The following is an 11074-nucleotide window of genomic DNA, read 5'->3' as shown; positions in this document are numbered from 1 at the left end:
CACTTAGTGAATAGGAGAAATAATTTCCCAAAATGACGTTAGGGAAGTGAGAAGGGTGATGAATTCAGATTATCATTTATCTGTTATGTAAAGCAATGATAGTTGTTAAGTAAATGCCATTATCTCTCTCATACATATAGACATGCAGATATACATGCATATATACATACCAGTGGATATATTAATTAGCACAAGCCTTTACCTGTTTTAAAAGCCAATAAAAAATGCATTATTACTAAGATAAAAATCTCTTATCTGGTAGAAAGAAAATGAAACATATCATAAAAATTCTTCCAAAGAGGGTTGTTGCAGCATTATTTATGAAGCCAGTAACTGGGAAATACAAAATCTTTCAAGTATTATTAAAAGATAATTTGAATAAAGTAAAATAAAAAGTACAATTATTTTTTTATATATTTGTATTTATTATTTATATCATAAAGTCAATAAAAATGCTTCATATTAACATTTATGAGGCATGGCCAAGGTATATTCTTAAACAAATATATAGACTTAAATTATTACATTCTTTAAAACTAGAAAAAATGTGGAGTGCCTAAATGTTATTCAAATAAGACTGACCAAATAAATTATGACATATCCACCATAAAAAGTGCAATATGATATATATTTATGTTTATATTTCAAGTTTAAAAATAAAATGAAAATTTAGAAGATAAGGAGCAGCTTTTAACTGATCATGGAGAGTGAGAATTTAAAATTATGAATCCTAATAACCATTCCTGCTTCAATTTTGATTGAATTCAAATATAATTTGGGCCTCAACAAATAAAGAAGAATGACATCCAAGAATTTAAAAAATCTGTATTCAGTAGCCTACATGCAAGACAAAAGTATAACCTCAGACTAGCTGTCCCCTTTCTCTCTCTCTTTTGCAGATCTAGCATATTTGGATTATATAGGCAATAAAAACCTAAAATATCTTCTGAATGACAATTTCTCTTGCCTCTGTGTGTGCAGCTTTGAATTTGTGCAAGGTGTCTCATTAAAAGCTTCTACATTATAGTTGGGAGAAGAAAATGTGGTGGAATAGGATGACTCTAGACTTGCCCATGAATACAACTAGATACCTATCAAATCACCTTAAATAACCCAGAAATTGATCTGAAGACTGGAAGAACAAATTCTGCAACTAAAGGTAGGGAAGATGCTGCATGAAAGAAGGTAAGAAATACAGAGATGTGGCTTGGAAGAAAGGCAAATCATGGCTGCCCCAGTGGTAAGAGAGCTGTGATCATAGAAAGAACAAGAGAGACTTGTACACAGGAGAACACACAGGGATTTGTCTTCCCATAGCACTTGGCTTGGAAAAGAAAAGGGCCTGAATTTTGTGAGTTCTTGCAACCAGCAGGGCTTAAAGCTTGTAATTTTAAAGGTCAGTGGCCTTAGCTTGGGAGAATTAGGAGGCCATTGCACTGCTTTTGGAGAGAAGGCAGGCAAAAAGCCTGTGGACACACAGTGTGGAAACAGAGATCTGAAAAGTGCCTGGGGCACATAGTGGGGAGGTTATTTGCTTGTCCCAGAGAAGCAGTGATTGCAGAGAGACCCCTCCTAGAACAAAGAAACTGGCAGGTGTCATTTCTCTCCCCCATTCCTCCCCACAAAGACAGAGCCACCTGTGGGAATCAATGCAGCACTGACACTAACCAACTTGCTTACACCAAGCCTCACTCCCCTGCACTCTGGGAGAATGGCTTTTCCCAGTCACACTTGTCTCATTCCACACTGTAGGATCCTCTCCCTGCAGACTGGCCCAAACTGCTGCTAACACTGCATCTCCCAAACTGGGAGTTTTGTACAGCCTTGAATTCTGGTGGCAGTGGTGACAGGTCTCATTTCACAAACAGACCAGGACACACCTAGTAAAAACATGCCACATTCAGGCCAAGGACCAAATACTACCTGCAACAGGCAAGGAGTGCCTCTGCAGACAACTGACCTGAAGGATAAAGTGGCCAGGCCAGGACACTCCAACAGAGTATATGTAGAATCCACTGGAAACACTGCCAGAAGCACCAAGCCCAAGGGAACAGGGGATATTATACTGCAGGTCACTACAGGACCTTTTGAAGCCATTACATTCAAGAACAGGAGATATAGTTGACTTTCCTAAAACACAGAAACAGGCATAGGAACTTAGATAAAATGAGAAGACAGAAGAATTTGTCCCAAATAAAAGAACAAACAAGGCCATGGCTGGAGATCTAAGTGAAACAGATGTAAGTAACATGCCTGATGGAGAATTTAAAGCAGTGATCATAAGGAAAATCACTGGACTTGGGAAAAAAAAAAAAGTAGAACACATCTGTGAGACCACTAACACAGAAATAAGGAATATCATAGCAGAGATAAACATTTTGATAAGCAAAATGACAAACATGTTTGATGGAATCAACAGAAACCTGAAAAAAAGAAGAGGAATGAATTAATGACCTAGAAGACAGAGTAATGGAAAGTAATCAGGCTGAACAAAAGAGAAAAAAATAAGTATGCAAAATGAGAATAGGGTTAGGGAATTAAGTCACCCCATCCAATGTAACAACATTTGTATTATAGGAGCCCCAGAAGAAGAAGAGAGAGGAAAGGAAGTAGATAATTTATTTGAAGCAATAATAGCTGAAAATTTACTTAATCTGGGGAAGAAAGATCCAGGAGGCACAGAGAACTCCCAACCAAGTCAACAAAAGTAGGCCCACACCATGACATATTGTAATTAAAATAGCAAAGTATAGTGGTAAAGAAAAAATATATATTAAAAGCAGCAAGACGAAAGATGACAGTTACATATGAAGGAAACCCCATAAGGCTATCAGCAGATTTTTCAGCAGAAAATTTTCAAGGCAGAAAGAAGTGGCATAATATATTCAAAGTGCTGAATGTAAAATATCTGCAGCCAAGAATACTCTCCCCAGCAAGGCTATCATTCAAAATAGCAAGAGAGACATAGAGTTTCCTAAGGAAACAAAAACCAAAGAAGCTCATGACCATGAAACCAGCCCTGCAAGAAATATTAAAGGAGACTCTTTGAATGGAAAAAAGAGACCAAAAATGACACTATGAAGGTAAGAAACACAAAAGCAGTACAAATGAATGTTTCTGTAAAAAATCAGTCAAGGCACGTACAAAATTAAAAAAGGATGTAAAATATGATACCATATACCTAAAATGTGGGGAAGAGAGGAGTAAAGAATGAGTTCTAAGTTAAATGACCATCAACTTAATACAGACTACTATATGCAGAAGAGGTTATATACAAACCTAATGGTAACCACAAAACAAAAACAAGTATTAAATATGCAAAGAACTAAAGAAAACCAGCAAACCATGAGAGAACAAGAAGGGATATGACAAAATCTTCAGAAACAACTACAAAATAAGTAATAAAATGGCAATAAATACATACCACCAATAACTACTATGAATGTAAATGGACTACATGCTCCAATCAAAAGACATAAGGTAATAGAATGAATAAAACACCAAGACGCATCTATATGCTGCCTGCAAGAAACTCATTTTAGACCTAAAGATACTCGCAGATTTAAAGTGAGGGGATGGAGAATCATCCATCATGCAAATAGAAGTGAAAAGAAAGCTGGGTAGCAATACTTGTATTGAACAAAATAGACTCTAAAGTAAAGACTATAACAAGAGTCAAAGAAGAACACTATATAAAAATAAAGAGGACAATCCACTAAGAAGATATAACAATTATAAATATTTGTGCAGCCAACATGAAGGACCCAAATATAGAAAATAGTTAATAACAAACATAAAGATACTAATTGATAATAATTCAATAATAGGGGACTCTAACACCCCGCTTATATCAATGGGCAGATCATCTAAACAGAAAATCAACAATGGCTTTGAATGACACACTGGATGAGACAATATTTTTTTCAGATAGATTTAATAGATACATTCAGAACATCAGAACATTCCATCCTAAAACAGCAGAATGCACATTCTTTTCATGTGCACATTGAACATTCTCAAGAATAAATCACATATTGGGCCACAAAACAAGCATAAACAAATTTAAAAAGATCAGTGATGGCATACATCTTTTCTGACCAGAACACAATGAAACTATAAATCAATGACAAGAAAAAAATTTGAGAAGACTACTAATATATGGAGATTAAACAACATGCTATCAAACAATGAATGAGTCAACCAAGATATCAAAGAAGAAATTAAAAAGTACATGAAAGCACTGTGGTTCAAAACCTTTCCAATAGAGCAGAAACAATTCTAAGAAGGAACTTTACAGCAATACAGGCCTACTTCAAGAAGCAAAAACAAAAATACCAAAGAAATTATAGTTGGCAACCAGTCCATTGCACACAAAGGAAACTTGGCCCTAATATGTTATGAAAGGTGTTAAAAAAGTTCAGGAATATGTAAGAATCTTGAAGAAGAAGGAGAAGGAGAAGAAGAAATATATGCTAAAGCATGTAGTGTAATTCGATTAAGTTGAAATAAATTCAACCAATAATACCTGTAGAGATTAGGAAAATGCAATGCTCTCCACCTGATCAACCAACATGTCCTTTAATTTCAGTTAAATGCCATCACTCTCCTAACACTCCAGTGTTACCAAAAAATGCCTTCAATTCATCCTGAACTGCTTTATATCATTTATCCTAATCACAAATTTATAAATTTTATTTGTTTTAATGGCTTTCATACTAAACTCTCACATTAGACTATGAGTAATTTAAGGGTTAATCCCATGGACATCAAGATGTTTCTTCTGATAAATCCTTGATAACTTCTCCATACACTCCTGTTTGCTTTTCAATTTCACCTTATATAATCCTTTTGCAGTACTTTTTTTTTTTTTTACCTCTACAGTGGAATCCAAAATTGGGTAGGTATAATTTGATGAATACTATCATACCATAGCATAGTTCCTGAACTGATGCTCTGTTCTACACACATTTTAACCCCAATAAAGCCTGTCAGTATAGAAACATACTAAAGTTCAACAGTACTTTAAGGTACATAATTTTCCTAATCTATTCTGCTTGAGTAGTATTCCAAGAGAAATGCATTCAGGGTGAGATGTCTAGTATTTAATGTCTCAGTTGAAAACAAAAAATAAGCACTGAAATAATAGCAGATAAGTCATCTATATGATATAAACGTGTTATCATGTCATTTGTGTCAGGTAGGTTCTTAAAACTCTTCAAATTAGTCGATGATCACTTGGTATTTTGTAGTCAGCCATGCATTGTTTAGGTTTAAGTCCTTAATAGTCCATTGCACTGTCCCTCTTACCATTCAATCAACACCCCTCAATACCCTCTGTAGGACAGTGCACTTTATGTTAAATTTACACAAATTTATAATCTCTACTTTATAAGCCTCATAGTCAATGGGTATGTTGTTCCCCTTGCTGATTTCTGTACTGGCCTATTTTATATATTGTGATACAATCTCCAACTCACAACCTCAGTATAACCCAGCTCTTTTACTCCTACAGAGATGAGATCTCTATTTTATACAAGAAATTGGGAACTCTACACTTTTATTGTAATCATTATCCTTTATTGTAATTTCCTTTTTTTAAAAAAAATATTTATTCATGAGAGACACACACACACAGAGAGACAGAGAGAGAGAGAGGCAGAGATATAGGCAGAGGAAGAAGCAGGCTCCCCACGGAAAGCCTGATGTGGGACTTGATCCCAGGACCCCAGGATCACACCCTGAACTGAAGGCAGATGCTCAACCATTGAGCCACCCAGGCATCTCTCCTTTATTGTAATTTTCATAAAAATATTTGTCCTGAGACTCTGAACACTTTTAGGTCAGGCAACATTTTTTTATTTCTTTTTTTATACCCAGAGTCCAACACAATGCTTAAAAATGCTTGCTGAAGGAACAAATAAACCCATATTTTAAAAAAAACAAAAACAAATGTTTAGTTACTATACAAACATACTGTTCCCGCCATATCATCACAGAATAGGCTACAAGCAATTAATGAATGTGCATAATCTATCACTATTCTGAAGTATTGATAAACCAAAATAAAATCAAGCACTCAGAAGTTAAATAATCTTCAAATAAAATTAATCTGCACAAAAGAGTATGCTAAGTGCATAAAAAGTAAATGTTGGGTAATATCAAATGTGAATCATGGCAATTTGAGGCTTTTGTTAACTACAAACATACTTTAATAAAAAAATCAGAGGTAAAAAGTTCAGAAGATTTTAACTTATTAAAAAACAGTACTGCCATTGTATTAATGCTTAATGAATATATAATTTTAGATCAACTTACAGAAGATATCCCTAAATAAAGATAATTTAAAAATGCATGCAAAAACTGGAATTATTACGGGCAAAGTGATTTATAGTGGCAATAGTATACTCACAATTTATTCTCTTAAGAATATCTGCCACTAAAAAAAAAAAAAAAGAATATCTGCCACTAAATTATTATGAGGAAATGACAAATTAGATAGTATTGAAGAAAAGTGCATTTCTATTTGCTTAACACAGATCTCCTTAAATTTTTTTCATTTTTTTAAAATGTTGACTCAGGTATATATTAATTTAGGAAAAAGTAGATATATATACATACATACATACAGATACTGACTTCGGCTATTAAATGGCAAAAATTTCCTTTTTACCAGTTTAACTCCTTTTTGCCATATAAAAGGTCAATCTTGAGACATATTTATACTTCATAGTGCAAACTACAAGCCTGACTTATTGGAAAATAGCTAATTTATTGTCCTTGATTGAGCTATATAGCTGCCTGTAATTTGACAATAAATCAGTACACTTTTTGTATTTTTTTAAAAAAAGAAAAGAAAATAGTTTAACACAACACATTAGAATGTTAAAATGATTTCAAGGAAGATTAATAACATCCACATGATAGTTATTCTCTTGCTTTGAAAGAAAACACATTATCTATTCCATAACAATTGATTGCTTTTCTGAGGAATGTCCTTGATTTCAGTGGTATTTTTCAAGTTTTGATACTAATCTGTAAGATGTTGTTAGGAAGACTCTTACCTCATCAGACATTCTGTAAGAAACAAAAAATTCTGCACCTGATAAATCATCCATATTCTCAAAATGACAATTTTCACTTAAAGAACTGGTCTCCTCTGAATACTTCCAAAATAAAAAATCAGAGGTATGCTCTAGAATTAAAAAAAAAAAATCTACAAAATTTATCCTCTTAAATAAGAGAAGTGTTATAAAAATAGAAAATCAAGCTTGCCCTTTTCAAATTTACTTTGTGACTTTGTGCCTTTTTCAGATGCACTTTCTATTTTTCACTGGCTTTAGGAACATGTGTTGATTTAAAAAGTGGACACAGAAAAATTTGTCGTCCATTATTAAATTTGTCAATCTACTCAGCAAGTAAGCAACTTTGGAAATATGGGGATAGATTTCTTAACTTAAAAAACAAACAGTTAACCAAACTTTTACATATTATTTATTTTATATTTGCATACACTTTTCCTGCTAAGCCATGTGCCTCTATAGGACTGCATGGTGTAGTGGAAGAAGCAAAGTTCTGCACTCAGAGATACTTGGGGGGCAAGGTTATCTCCATTCCCCTCACAGAGGGACCTAGCATTATTAGTTAATTTGTATTCTGAATCTCATTTTACTTATTGATGAAAACTTAGTCAATAATTTGTATCACAAAGGCTATTTGTGATGTTTAAATGAGAAACATATAAGCAGTAGGCCATATAATTTATCAATAAATATTGGTTTCCATATTTTTGGCAGTTATTTTTGACTATTTGAAATTTTTTTTTACACTCTGATTAGCAAACTTTCCTACAGAGTTGTCAACAAATAAATGGAAAAAATATTTTATTAAATCAATAAGTAGGCAGCCATTGCCACAACCACGATACCCAAATGAAAGAAGCAGAATCAGCAGCAGCCGCCCCCCCCCACCACAACAGCCCCCGCTTGCAGAACAGGAGGAGACTGGGGTGACGAGGAGGATGGTAGTCCCATCGGACCACCCAGCCCTCTGGGCCCTCCCCCCATGGCCAATGGAAAGCCTGGTGACCCCAAGTCAGCTTTTCACAGAGGTCCTCTAGGATCAAGGGAACCAATGATTCCACCACTGCTGAGCCTCCCACCTCCTCCCAGGGGTGGAGGCCCAACTCCAGGAGGCCTGGGCCCCAGGTGCAGCTCATATGGTCATGGCTGGTGGGGGGCCAATACTGAACCTCCTTTTTCTGGACCAGGCCAGGGAGGTCCTTCCAGAAGAGGCTTTCACAAAGAGCAAAGAAATCCCCGAAGGCTCAAAAGTTGGTAAGCAAAAATACCTGCCCACCCAAGGATGGCCCCCAAGTTATGGAAGACAAATCCAACTGCGCTGTCTGCCAACATTTTGCCCAAAAGGGCCACTGTCATATGAGGACCTCTGTGCCTTCTACCACCCAGGTGTCAATGGACCTCTCTGTGAGACTGTGCCTTTCCATCCAGGCTGGAAGGAGCCCTCTGACCTAGCGGCCATATATTTCCCTGGGGCCCTGTGACAGCTACTATGAGGCAGTTCTACCCACCACCCACAGTCAGTGACACCCACTCCTATCTGCCACCTCCCCCATTTGGGGTCCAGGGTTGTATTTCATCACTGGTGCCCAGCGTGTGGGCTTTCTTCCGATCCAGCCTCCAGAGGCTCGCCTTCAGGATCCCACCTTTGCTCTCTTCAACTGCCTCCTGGATCCTCTCCCCCTTCACCAATTGACTGATGAACAGGAAACCTCTTGGATGCTGTTTCTTGTGCATCTGTCCACCAAGTCCTCGGTACTGCCCTCGATTCCTAAGAGCCTTGGAGCAGTTTCCTACCATTCCCTTCTTCTAGCTGCTTGTTTTAAGTCATTTTTATGTGACAAACCCTACCCCCAAAGTTGCCAGTTGCTCTGTGAAACTCACCAGGTTGACCTGGGGTCAAGTACGGATGACTGGGGCAGAGCTAATCCCTGAAAGGCCACTCTCCCTGCTTTTGGATTTTGGAGATCCTGCATCAGAAGCATGATCCCCACCACTCTGGTCTGTGATCACTGTGCTTTGTGAAATTGTGCATCCCTTCGTATGTAGCCCTTCTCAGTGTCTGTGGCACCATTGTGACTTCCCAACACTAGAGTAAGTTTTTCTGCCAAAATGAGTGAGGCTCTTGATTTGCCCTCTAGACTTTCCACACCTCCCAACATGGGAGAATTTGAAACTTTCTGCAAGACTGCCTCACAGGTCTCCCCATTCGCCTGGTGTCAGTTTTTCGGGGTTTGACACAAGCCCATGAGATGTCCTCTAATGCCTCTTATGGGCTATCATATCTCCTCTTCAGTTAGAGTACATCATTGTGAGTCCACCAGCCCTTTCGTCTGAATCCTGTGAATCTCCACCTGGCCTACCCTTGGGTGGAACCTGGAAGGTACTATCGTCCTAGTCTAACCTTCTTCCCTACATCCCTGGCACGGGTTGTTTTCTGTGAAAATGGCAGTGAACAGGTTTGGTTTTGCACTGGCCCTGAGGAAATGGGTCAGGAGTTGTGGGGCAAGAGAGAAGGATGAGAGCCATTGGAGAACTGAGAATGAATTTTTTTTCTTTTTAACATTTTTTAATATTAGTAGTAAATTCAGTGGAAACAAAAAAATCAATAAGTATTGTTTAAATACATCTTATTGTCATACATCGTAATTGAATATACATTAAAACTTGAAAAGCACTATTCTAAAAGATTAACCATACCATATAGTAGGCTGAACTTGCTAATTAAATTAGAGAATAAATACAATTTGAAGGAATTCCAGACCCTGTGAACAATAACAGTCCTTAAATGTTGATTTTTCAGGAGGTTCTACCTAGCAACGCAGCTCAGAAAATCATAATGAGGTAATTGCCATTGTCACCAGGTATGCATTGATCTAGCATTGCTGGGTTTTAACATATAGGCTAAGCTCTGTCTTCTTCCCAATAGCAGAAAAATAATATTCCTAAGTTATCAAGCATATTCAACATTGTATAAATTTTAAAGTGCATATGACCATATTCAATTAAATCATTATATATTACTATCACTTAAATATACATGAGATATATATATATGTATATGTGTATTATATTTTCATTTATATATCAATGGAAAACTAGAACAGAACTGAAATTCTATAACACTTATAAAATACTTTCAGAAAACTGGTTGCATGTCCATCATCTCAACTATTAGTCCCTTCCTTCACCTTGAATATTTTCTGTGAGTGTGGAAGATTAAGATGGCAGGAAGCTTCCTGAAATAGACCATCAGGGAGATCACAGAGACTGGTCGTGCTTGCACTATTATCAGAAGTACATGTATATAGACTTACTAAACTCAGGAGGATTAGGATTAATAAAAAGAAAACAGAGAATAGATAGAGGATCAACAATAAAAGAACTGAAGAAAATGGAATAAGATTCAAGAACCTGAACTATATTAATTTATGACCTAAGAATGGCCCATTTGGACTTTTATAAGTGTTGAATGTGGTCAAACATAACATTCTTTGATAAATCAGGATGAGTACCGTTAAAAGCGATCATATCATCGTTTTTGTTTTTCTTCACTTCCCTCCCCAACTTTTTCTTCTTTTACTCCTACTTTTTTTTTTCCCTTTGCCCAATTATACTTTTTTCCACTCCATTTTTATCTTAAGCAAGACTGATCCTGAATATCATTTTCTTGAGAACTAGTTTTTGAATTAAAACATTAAGTTAGGGAATATAAACAGAGCTGCTGCTATTCACTCCTGCAAAGGCAAATTTTCTGACCTTAATTTTATAGCATGAATCACAGCTGTTCCATTGATATTGGCAGTGATTGATAATAAGGGGGATGGGAGTAATTAAAGAGCATATGATGTGTTTGTTTGCATTTTGAGTGACTGCTATAGAGTATATGCAGTCAAAGGCATGGTACATTAAATAAATCAAATAGCTCAATAAATCAGTACAACCTGCCAAAAATGAGCAGAGGGAGCTTGCAATGCAGCAGGCCTACATGTCAGGCC

General features: G+C 36.4%; 1 pseudogene; it reads left to right on the top strand.

The window, feature by feature from the left end:
* The first annotated feature begins 2213 nt into the window (after positions 1-2213).
* Positions 2214-8560, top strand: LOC140641033 (proline-rich protein 3-like; annotated as a pseudogene).
* The last annotated feature ends 2514 nt before the right edge of the window (positions 8561-11074 follow it).

The sequence above is a fragment of the Canis lupus genome, chromosome 10 (assembly GCF_048164855.1).
Source record: "Canis lupus baileyi chromosome 10, mCanLup2.hap1, whole genome shotgun sequence".
Lineage (NCBI taxonomy): Eukaryota > Metazoa > Chordata > Mammalia > Carnivora > Canidae > Canis > Canis lupus.
Note: the sequence above shows the minus strand (reverse complement) of the source record. Positions and strands in the feature narration are given on the sequence as shown.